At 39.0% G+C, this 10,758-nt stretch overlaps 1 long non-coding RNA gene and 1 pseudogene across 1 annotated transcript in view; one reads left to right on the forward strand and one right to left on the reverse strand.

The window, feature by feature from the left end:
• The window catches only part of LOC112847857 (uncharacterized), a 20,943-nt gene extending 12,512 nt beyond the window's left edge, over positions 1-8,431 (forward strand). Inside the window, exon 3 of the long non-coding RNA XR_003221687.1 lies at positions 8,377-8,431. This is a non-coding gene — a long non-coding RNA (uncharacterized LOC112847857). The remainder of the gene's footprint in view (positions 1-8,376) is intronic.
• LOC112847963 (uncharacterized) lies at positions 904-1,022 on the reverse strand (annotated as a pseudogene).
• Positions 8,432-10,758: the final 2,327 nt, after the last annotated feature.

The raw sequence follows: 10,758 nt of genomic DNA on the forward strand, positions 1-10,758 counted from the left end.
GATCATCTCTTATTCTACAGTCATGTGTTCATAAGTTTATTCCTACTTAAATTTTACTTTCTGAATGCACTCTTGCAAAGTTTAGATCTGTAAATATGTTGCTCTTAAATATAAATTCAGTATTTATAGCTCTCCTAGTTTCTCAGCTTCATCAGTGATGGAGCTGAACTCTGACCATAAGAGGGCAGCCATGATCAGAATAAAATAAAAATAAATCTTTTAAAGCTTATATACCATTTTTTATAAGTCTATGTACAGAATATACAGAGAACAAAGGGATTATTTTCCTTTAGGGACAAATCATTTAATGGCAAACTAGGTTTGTGGTTGATAGCAGGAGCTACATGAACTGAAATTTCAAAAAATTCTACAATTAGATTTTTTGGTTTAAGGACTTTGGGTCAAATAATCAATATATCAATCATATAGAAGTTTATCTGAGTCCTAGACACTAGTTCCCAGAAACCTAAAGTTTCACTCTTGATTGGCCTCAGCTTTGACAATGATAGAAAACGCATCCCTTCCTTCAGTTGGTTGTAAAACCATGATTTGCTAATCCATCCGCTTCTCCTTCTCAGGGTCACGGGGGGGCGCCGGAACCTATCCCAGCTGTCTTAGGGCGAGAGGCAGGGTACACCATGGACAGGTCACCAGTCTGTCGCAGGGCTAACACAGAGACAGGAAACAACCAATGGGCAATTTAGTGCTTCCAATTAACCTGTCCCCACTAACTGCATGTCTTTGGACTGTGGGTGAAGGCGGGAGTACCCAGGGAGAACCCACGCAAACACAGGGAGAACATGCAAACTCCACACAGAAGGGTCCTGGCCTGATGGGGAATTGAACTCAGGACCTTCTTACTGTGCGGCAACAGTGCTAACCACCGTGCCACCATGCTGCACGGGCTTACAACACCTGGTATTCCCAGGCGGTCTCCCATCCAAGTACTAACCAAGCCTAACTCTGCTTTGCTTGAGAGATCAGACGAGATCGGGCGTGCTCATGGTGGTATGGTCGTAAGCTGGTTTGCTAAATATCCCTAAAATCATTTGGTGTAGTTTTTGTGTTCATGTAGCTTCTGCTGTTTTGACTAACAGACAAATGCCTCTTTAATTTTGGGAAGTGTTTCACCAGCAGATGCCTGAAGTGGTTCTGGAATTTCTTCCCAACAAAAGTATAGAATACAGGACTGATACAAAAGTAAAAGTAGGCAATGGTGCGAGTAATTTGAAGTGCATAACCCAGTTTCTGTTCGTCCTCACAACTACTCACAGCTTCATTGTTTATGTTCATCAAGTGTACAACGTTGAAAGGAGTCCAGCACATGAAAAACAACAGCACAATGATGAAGATGAGCCTGACTGTCTTGAACTTGCTTGCAATCCTGGATGACATAACAGTGATTGCAATCCTACTGTAGCAGTAGACAATAACAACCAGTGGGAAAATCAAGAAAACAGTAAGCTGAAGGTAAAACCCAGATTTTCTCAGCTGGTCCATATTGACATAGGTAAGGTTTCGAGGGTACTCCTCACAAAAAGTTTTGTTATCAAGACTAGAAAAGAAACTACTATAGATAATCATTGGTCTGATACATGCTAACCCACTGACTAGCCACACAACACTGCAGGAGATCCCTGCATACTTTCGATTTCTTACTTGTGAGTCATTCAACGGGTGCTGAATTGCAAGGTATCGATCAAAGGTCAGAAGGGCTAGAAAGAGTACCGAGCTGTAAAAACCCAGATAGTAGACAGTACTAACAATCTTGCACATAACTTCGCCAAAGATCCAGTTAGAGAGCTGCATGTAGACTGCCATGAAAGGAAGGCTGATCATGAAGATCAGGGAGGACATCACAAGGTTCAGCAGCAAGATGTTGGTCACAGTGGTCAGCTGATCAAACCTAGAAAGCAGTCAACATAAAAAGATTCACAGGTCAGTCATTATGAAACATTCTAACCTCAGGTGTTTTCCAGGTAACTGAGATCTGTGGAACATTCAGTGAAGTAAATCAGCACATCTTTAAAATCAATGGTATTTCTGGATGTCATCATTACCATGGAGTCTGAGAAAGGTATTAAATCATAAAAAATATTTTGGAATGCACAAATACAATCAGTGGAATGTACATTGACTTCTTGGTTGGACAGTATCTTCTAAGTTGCTGCTGGTGTGCCCCTGACAAGCATGTTAGTGAGTCCAGAGATCTAAGAAAATATCTTGAAAGTTTATTTTGTGACCCAGAAAGAGTAATATTTCAAACGCTCCTCCGCCATTGGCGCTTTAAAAATGTATTGTTATATTATTATAAAAATATTATCAATAATAATTTAACCTATATATTGAACAGAGTAATGAGAGTAATATTAAAACTAAGTAGCTGCCATTGTTGGAGGATACACCCGACCCATCCATTCAATCCGGGAAAATGAAGGACACATTTGGAGGATTCTTTGAATTTGGACAGCCTTTGTCGCCTGGCTGTGACATATTCGGCCTACATATGCAACCTCCAAAAGATGCAGCCCCTGAATTTGGACACAGCTTTTATTTCAGTATTAGGCAACCATGACTATCTGACTGTCTATTAGAGGCTTCTTTGTGGGATTCTGTGCCTGAGCTTTTTACAGTACTATTCTTTGCTTGAGTTCCCTGAATTCTGTCTACATACAGCTGACATAGAATTTCATTGACCTTCTGATATACTGAACACAAGCTCTCTTTTTAGTCCAGTGACACACTTTCTCTCTGGCACTGTCATTTGTGTTTACTATGAACACTGATATCTTTTTAGAATGCCTGCTCACACACAGTAGGCAGAACTGGAGAAAGAACATGTGATAGGCAGTGGAAGCATCTCCGGGGGTAGTGGAAGGGTGCACTACCTGCTGAACCTGCTGAAACCCCCAGAATCCAACATCAACATGGAGAAGAGGAAGGCACTCATATCACTTAGTAATGACAACAACATTATCATCCTTCTGGCAGACAAGGGTGAGTTCATGGTTTTGTTAAACCAGAACGATTATCATGAGAAAAACGTTGTCACTGCTGAGTGGCAAAGATACTTATGAACTTGGTCACCTATAATATCTCAAAGTTAATGACTTCGATCACCAACCCACTGGTAGGCAGCTCTGAACACCTCATCCAGAACACCTTGGATTTTGTTGAGAAGGTGAGAGATGTCATTATGGAGATGAAACAACGATCATGTACAACGTTACATCTCTCTTCACTTGTGTTCCAGTCACTGAAGCAGTGGAGGCAGTTCGCAAGAGGTTTCAAGATGACATCAACCTCAGCAACAGGACCACTCTCAGCACTGAGCAAGTGTGTTTGCTCTTGGAACTGTCTTCATTCCACATATTTCACATACAAGGCTCAGTACTACAGGCAGAAACATGGGTGTGCCAAGGATTCCCCAGTTTAACCCATTGTGGCCAACTTGTACATTAAGAACCAATGACTGAAACAATGGTATGTGGATGACACCTGGGTGAAAATCAAATCTCAGGATGTACCACAATTCACTGATCACAATGAAATGAAGCGTTCAAGCAAAACAGAACAAAAATCCAGAATCTAAACTTTAATACTCAAAGAAGAACCGCAGGCAATTTGTGGCATTAACAAAGCACAAAAACCAAAACAATACAAAAATCCTAAAAAACCAAAATCAATTAACTCTCTATACTGCAAACGAGTTCTATTAGAACATTCTAGATTCCTCAGAACTCTACGATGGAAAAAGGTCATGCCATTTGAGTTCAGCTTTACCCTTTTCCAGAATGTTGAGCACATCAGCGTAAGTATTGCATCTAGTACCTGCCAGGCACCTTTTATTGTGTTACATCAGTTGGTAAGAGCGGTGTACTACAAAGTGAGTTTAGACTCAGCATAAACCACTAACCCACTGGAGTCATGAAAATTGTTCTCTTTTTACCTGACTACCTTCACCATGGTAAAGATTACGTAATCTTAGTAGGTTTTGTTGACAGCTTTAGTTTAAAATGAGCTGTCAGTGTCACGTTTTCACCAATTCTAAACATGTTTTCAGGCCAGTGTAGATTCTCTGCTGGAAGACTATACTTTATATGTGCAAGTCATTAAGCTGTACCTCAGTAACATCATGAAACAGGCCCAGCTGTACAGTTACAGCAAACCGTGCATATATATATCTATATAACATATACTCAGTTGGTATGCAGAAACTATATAAATGTTTTTTATACTTGATTCTAATCTGTTGCTCTGTCTTGTGTAATGGTGCTGGAACTGCAGCTAGGAGAACACTGATTACCTGATCAGAGTATTTATCACTAAATGATAAACTAAAGTGGTTTTTCACATCATCTTAATTAGGCTATGCGACAGTATCCTTTAATGTATCTAGTTTAAAGTTTCAGAGCTGCGATGTGCAACTGTCATGTTGGAAATAAACAGCATCACAAAGATGAATAATTCTCTTCAGGTGTAATATTTTGCCTTATAGAAACAATGCTGCATTTTGATGATATGTTCGTTATGAATTTTATTTTTATTAATAAATAAAAAATATTTTATAAATATTTTTTAATGTATTTTTTTTCAGCTTCAGAAATTGTCACTGACTGGAATAAGTGGGGTAGTTTGAAATCCCCCTTCCTACGTGCATTTGCATAGAGCCTGAAGCAGGAAACTCAGCTTAACAGAGTAAAGCCAGCCCAGCTGAACCACCCTCATGATACCCCTTATCTCTGACTGGGGTTTGAGGTTTTGTCAAGCTGTTGCACCAGCGTTAGTTTCATTGATCATTTTTGTCAACAACTTTTTTTTTCTGATGAAAACACGACGATAACTAAGTAAAAACTAATGCACGATGACAAAAACTATGATGAAATGTAATGCCACTTTCATCGACGACCAAAAACGAGATCAACATATTCTGAAGAGATAAGAATCAGAATGATCATTGTTACTCATGAAAACACAACAAAATGTCAACACCTGGAGGAAGAGATGAGCTGACATATGGACACATACACACAGGTGAGCTGACTAACTGAATATATGGAAAGATCAGGTTTTCCATCACTGAATCTTTTTCCTCCTCTGACAGCACTGATATATTCCAACAATGTCATCATTCATTATCCCTGATAAAGATCAGCAGATGGATGGATCTGAAAAAGTGTTTCAGAGAGCATGAGACATCATTGTCATGCATGGATGGTCCACCATGTAGTCAAGGGTGTATCATCACCAACAAAAGATCTTGGCAAAAAATTATTAAAACTCTGGACATAAATAAACTGCTGAAACTTATGGAAACAATATGACACCAATCACATGCCAGCAGAGCTAAAGGTTATAATACTCTTAGTTTTACTGATTTTGACTGAAAAAATAAAGGTGAAAGAAGAACAAGGCACACTTAACACAAGTTATTAAAGTTGTTTAAATTGTGACTGGTTAATTTGTCTGGTTTTGTTACTGTTGTTGGATTCCACTGTAAGCCTCGACTACAAAGCAGGCAGGTGAAATCATTTTAGAGTTAATCTTGGGGTTTCAGTGCTACAAAGGTGTACATCACCATGGTAAATTATGCCACAGACCAAACCTGTTCTTGAACACGTTGGGTCTGCAGGTATTTGTTGACCTAATCTGAGATGTGCAAATAGGCTGCGTCTTTGAATTCTGGTTTTTTTTTGCTGTCCAAATGTTAACCACCACTCGGGCTGCAGCTGAGCTCAACAATGCCAAAACGTTCTTACATACACAATCAAATGTTAACTCAATGAAATAAGCAATGCTTATTTGGCACTATGGCCTTTTAATGATAGAGCTGTAATACTGGTTAATACTGGTTACTAGTTAATAGATTTATTAACTAGTCTATTCTTGCTTCCTTTCATTTCTCGCTTCAGATACATTCAAATACTTTTCCACTCACACAAATAGCTGCCGCTTTGCCTTTAAAGCCTCGTACAGCAAATACCTGCATTCTTGTTTAATATTGTATTTAGGCTTTGATTTACTGGGAGCTCTATTTTATATTTCCCCAGATTTATTTTACTATTTTAAAATCAGTTACACTGCTAGATCTATCCATGTACCTAATTGGTCAGAATGTCCCACCTTTCATATGAACGTGTTCACAGATTCAGGACTGACTAATTAAGCTGATAATCACCTTTGTATGAGCTGACTGCTGATGTTGAACTAGTTTTACTGTAGTTTAGACCTGATATCTCCACTGGGTTCATTTTATTTTCACACCTATAACTTTCATGAAATGGTGCCACAAGCCACTTTTAACTTGCACTGAAGCATAACCATCACAGACTTGTCATATTTTTACATATTTGTTTTCATAAACTCACTCTACAGTACTCATGTAATAAGAAAAGGCTGAATGTGGCTGTGCTCTAAGACACGGCAACTTTTTTCCCTCGTATTTCTTATGAAGAAGCCAATCGAGAACTTTACCAGAATAAACCACAGGTGTTGTTAAATCAGTCAGCATTACCATCTTAGGAATTAAAGCTTAAATTTTCACCCAAAAGTAATGTGAGTCACAGCGTGTGATGGGAATTCCGGCTCATTTTAGAGAACCGGTTCTCTTGGCTCCATCCATCCATCCATCCATTCGCTTCCGCTGATCCTTTCCAGGGTTGCGGGGGGCGCTGAAGCCTATCCCAGCTGTCAGAGGGCGAGAGGCTGTCTCTTGGCTCAGCTCGCTAAAAAGTGCTGGCTCTTTCGGCTCCCAAGCGGCTCAATAAGTTGTTTTGTTGCTTGAATTAATTTATTATCAACAACAATATAAAATAGAATTCAGTGCACGAATAAACTTCCTGAATCCTTTATCATCCACAACTGAAAATGGTTGGATATCAAGTACCATCATTTTTGGCAGTTCATCAACTGAGTTCTCAACGAGTCTCACAGAGCTCTGGGTTGGTTTAGGTGGTTGTGGTGGTAAACTGCATGATGGTATAGATACTGGAGCAGAAGCAGCAGCAACAGTTGCAGTAGACACACTGGCACCTTCATTACTGACTGATTAACTGAATGTGTTTTATCATCCCATTGCACTGATGGGTGGACAGTTCTCAGGTGCCTGTGCAGGTTGATAGAGGGCGAGAGAAAAAAGCTCCAGTCGTTCACGTCAAAGAGTCGTCTCTAAGAGCCGTTTCATTCAAGACCGACCCGACACTAGTCTCAAGAGTTAAATCATTAGAAATTTTAAAATGACCTTCATCCAATATCTTTTATTTAATGCCTACACTGCAGAGAACAAAATAATCCAGCTTTGTTGGACTAACTTACCGACGGATGATGATGAGGACTATCCCGTTGCAAATGACACTGAAGGTAAACATGAAGTAGTAAAGGATGGACAGCAGCGCTCCCAGTTTGTTGTCATTGTCCCTGGTGCATTGTACAGCTTCTGTGTATTCGTCATAGTCAAGGAAATTATCATAGTCAGTCATATTTTCCATCTTTGTGTCAGACGGTTGAAGGGAAGTCTGTGACAAACAGAAATGTAAGAAAACACTGTTCACAACACATTCAGCCACAATGATGTGAAAATTAGAAAACGATCAAGTCTTAACCCCTAAAAAAATAGCCAGAAAATTCGAATTTTTTGGAACTGAGATGTTTATTAACCCTTATAACAAAATCCACAAACTTATTTTTGCTATATCATGTTATGTATGATATATATTTTATTATATATTTATTATATATTGTTTGTATCGCATGTGATACATTGGGGGTCTTTGGCAACTTTGTTTTAACATTGCTGTTAACAAAGAGTTTTGTCCATAACATTTTGAAACAATTTGATGAAACTCATGTATCAAATATGATACAGAGGACATTATAGGGTTAAAACTATTTGGAATGATATAAGAAGATGAAGCTTTAAAAAATAAAAAGACAGGAAGCCTGAGGAATGAAAGCAAATGTAAGCATGAGCTGACTTACTGTCTGTCTTATTTCTTCTGCTGCTGTCCGACTCTGATGATAGATTTTGGTTATCTGTGTTTAAGTTACCAAAACCAGAGGAAGTAGCATCCTCTGCTTTCAGGGAGGAGGTGTTGTCAATTGTGCTGAAAGCAGGGTGTTCTGTTTATGGCATGACACGAAAGCCACAGCAGTGACTGAGAAAACTTCAAAAGGTCGGGTCATGAGGTAGCAAATGCAGACAAAATGATCAAGCTTTGATATACAACTGGAACAGAAGTGACCCACACAAGGTTGTGACCTTGAGAGCAGAGCAGTATTCTAATGAGACTCATGTGTATGTGTATGTGAGGCTAATGTGTATTCCAGAAGATCCCCTACTTTGGAACAATTCCCATCCCATTTCCATAGTATAGTTAGCCCTTCTCCTGTGTTTAGACTAAAAACTGCACTGCAATAACACAATGCATGTGAGCTGCACTGGTGATGTCATTTTGCTTCAGGAACCTTGGAGTAAAGTACGATTAAATGTAACCCTGGTCCCACGTAGCTATGGTAAAAACTAGACTGCATAGTACAGTGAGACTGGGCCTGGGTTCATCATACTACTATATATGAATACCATATATAAAGACCACCACGAATTGCTCCCCTATAAGCATTTATTTGGGAAAAGAAAAATAAATAAACGTAATGTCTCCTTTAACTCTTGCAGATCACAAATATATAATATCAGGACCACGGGTGGTCGACCTCAATCACACAAACTTCTACCACTTGTCCCGCCCCAGAGAGGTGTCACTCTCTCGTGGCTGATGATGTGTTCTGGAGTGAACTCCAACCCAAGCTTCACTGGTCTGTTTCCCAACTCGTGACATGTGGATCCTTGTAGACGGAAATGTTCAATCAAACCAAACTTAAACTTAAACAAGTAATTTTCTGTGCCTAAATCTGATCAAACAGTAAGTGAAAACTGAGCAAAATAAAAACGTCATCTTTCACCTTTTTAAGAGGTTTCAATAATCCGTAATGTCAGGATGTGTGATTGACAGCAAGTTAAGTCAGGTGCAGCTGAGTAACCCCCATCAACCCACCCCCACCTGTTTTTTTTTTGTTTGTTTTTTTTCCTAACGTGGTTTTGTGGTTTATTTTTATCCACCACATTTTCATTTTGCATGAAATGGAAATGTTATAATTTTAGAAATACTTCAAAGGTTTGCAAAGGTTTGCACTGCGGAAGAACAATATGTGACAAAATGGAAACAGACTGTGAAAGGACAACCAGTGTACAGCTAATAACAGACCTGAAACATGAAATTCACGTGTGCATTCAGTGATAAGGAGTGTTTTACACATTCTGTTTCATATTCTACTGTCTTCTAATTGCACTCAATCTCATTATAGCCTCTTCTGCTGCATTTTCTCTTCAGTCAGGTTTTCTCTGCACCAAAATTAGTGCCATCTGTGCTTTACTTAAATAAACCAGCTATAAATTTGCACAGAGATGGTTTGGGTGGAAATATATACATAGATATAGATATAGATCTATCTATCTATCTATCTATCTATATACATATATAGAGAGAGATATTAGAGATAGATAGACAGGTGTGTGTATCAATTCGAGCAGCTGTTGGTATGCAGTGTGTGTCTGCAGGTGCTTCTCAGACATTTGTCGCAAACTTCCCACAACAACCACAGAACAACAACCACGGGAAATGCTGAGCTGGTAGTATCATTTCACCTAAACTCTTCGGGGCTTTGTGACTAACTTTTTTCTTTACCGTGATCAAGTTTTTACTGTTACTGTAAAATTCTTAGAAAGTCTCAAACTTCTACAATTGTTTTTTTCCAGGATTTCAGAGCATCTAATTGCTGTAGGAAACTCATCTACAGGTTCATCTACGTCAGAGTGCAATTTGTTTCTGTTTTTTTCAATCACCCATTAACCACAAGTGCGTTGCATGTCCTGTGGAGGAGAAGAAGACAGTGTTTCACTCCAAGTATCTCTGTTGAACTGAAAATCTGTGACTAATTCTTTGCAGCTTTGACTTTTAGTGGGCAGCACTGTGTGTAATTTTAAAATGACTGAAAGGCTTTAGACTGCAGCTGTCATGTGTCACATGTATTTAGAGTAAGCTGTCAAAATAGCACATGAATTATGAGCATATATAAAGTATGTATATTTAAATGAGCTGTGATAGATCAATGGAAGTAATATTCACAAAAAAGAAGTACAGCAAAACACAAAACACATTTAAAGACGTCTATAAAATAATTGGGTTCCGTGACACTGCTCAGCCCCTCGTTTGTACCCCAATCATTCTAACATCATTTCCTGTTGCTCCTGTGCTGTCCTTGACGGCAGCTGCACAGAGACCTGTAACCACTGTAACGTATTCCTGCTGTTAGCTTGGATAAGAAAGTGGACACCACAGACCAGGTAGTGATCTCTAAGTGCTCTTACAGATCACTTAGCCAATTTTGTACCACACAGTAGGCCATATTATTATTCTTTAAAATAAAATATGACAAAAAGTTGGAGAGATCAGCGCTAATTAGTGGAGTTAAGGCCCATATTGACACCTGTTAATCAAAGTATGTAAGCCCCTAACTCCAGTCTACAATTCTCATGAAAGTGGCAGCTTTCCATAAACATGCCTGGAAACATGCTTTTTAAACATGTAGGTCTAAGAGATTAACTCCCCTCAATATTGGTCACAGTTGTGACCAAGTGACCAATAAAGGAAATGACTTTTTTTTATTTGTGCACTGGCTTCATTTCACAACACTGCAAGTTGC

The sequence above is a fragment of the Oreochromis niloticus genome, linkage group LG9, assembly GCF_001858045.2.
Source record: "Oreochromis niloticus isolate F11D_XX linkage group LG9, O_niloticus_UMD_NMBU, whole genome shotgun sequence".
NCBI lineage: Eukaryota > Metazoa > Chordata > Actinopteri > Cichliformes > Cichlidae > Oreochromis > Oreochromis niloticus.